Source organism: Sorghum bicolor, chromosome 1 (genome assembly GCF_000003195.3).
Source record: "Sorghum bicolor cultivar BTx623 chromosome 1, Sorghum_bicolor_NCBIv3, whole genome shotgun sequence".
NCBI classification, from domain to species: domain Eukaryota; kingdom Viridiplantae; phylum Streptophyta; class Magnoliopsida; order Poales; family Poaceae; genus Sorghum; species Sorghum bicolor.
This window is the reverse complement of record NC_012870.2, coordinates 66,155,766-66,156,564: the sequence shown is the minus strand read 5'-3', so window position 1 is coordinate 66,156,564 and position 799 is coordinate 66,155,766. Positions and strand designations below refer to the sequence as shown.

Below are 799 nucleotides of genomic sequence, written 5' to 3'. Positions count from 1 at the left end.
TAATTTTAATGAATGGTTTGACATATCGATGTGGATAGCTAAATGCATGTTAGTGGATGAAGAGATACTAGTATAATTACATGTGTTAGTTGGCTATAGTTGCCTGTTCTAGTGGATCGTTGATGTTAATATCTTGTATGTTGACTGAAATATCTAGTGGGGTTTAGCTTTGTAGGATGCCTTGAAAGTATACAAGCTTTATTTAAGAATTAATTAACACGGCTGGAGTAGCTCAGTTGGTTAGAGCGTGTGGCTGTTAACCACAAGGTCGAAGGTTCAAGCCCTTCCTCTAGCGATAATTTTTCTATTTATTAATAATTTTTTGTACTTTGCTGATCAGTACTTTTGCAATAACTTTTTTTACTTTGCTGATAGATTTCGCCTCAAGAATATATAATTTTCTATTTATTTTTAATATTTTTTTGTACTTTGCTGATCAATACTTTTGCAATAACTTTTTTTACTTTGCTGATCAATTTCGCCTCAAGAAAGTTATCCGTATTTCTTTTCAATAATTTTTTCTACTTTGCTGAACAATTTCGCCTCAAGAAAGTTTCCTACTATTATTTTTTTCTACTATTATTTGTATTTCCTTCTCACTATTTCAATAATTTTTTCTACTTTGCTGAACAATTTCATCTCAAAAAAGTTTCCTACTATAACTTTTTTTTCTACTTTGATCAACAATTTCGTCTCGGAAAGAATTTTTGAAGTTTCTACTTTATGGAACAGTTTCGGCTCAAGAAGAACTTTTCAAGTTACCTACTACGGTCTTGTTTAGTTCACATCAAAATTCAAA

At 30.7% G+C, this 799-nt stretch overlaps 1 non-coding gene across 1 annotated transcript; it reads left to right on the top strand.

Moving 5' to 3' along the window:
• On the top strand, nt 222-295 carry TRNAN-GUU. Its single transcript has one exon. It is a non-coding gene; the product is annotated as a tRNA-Asn (tRNA).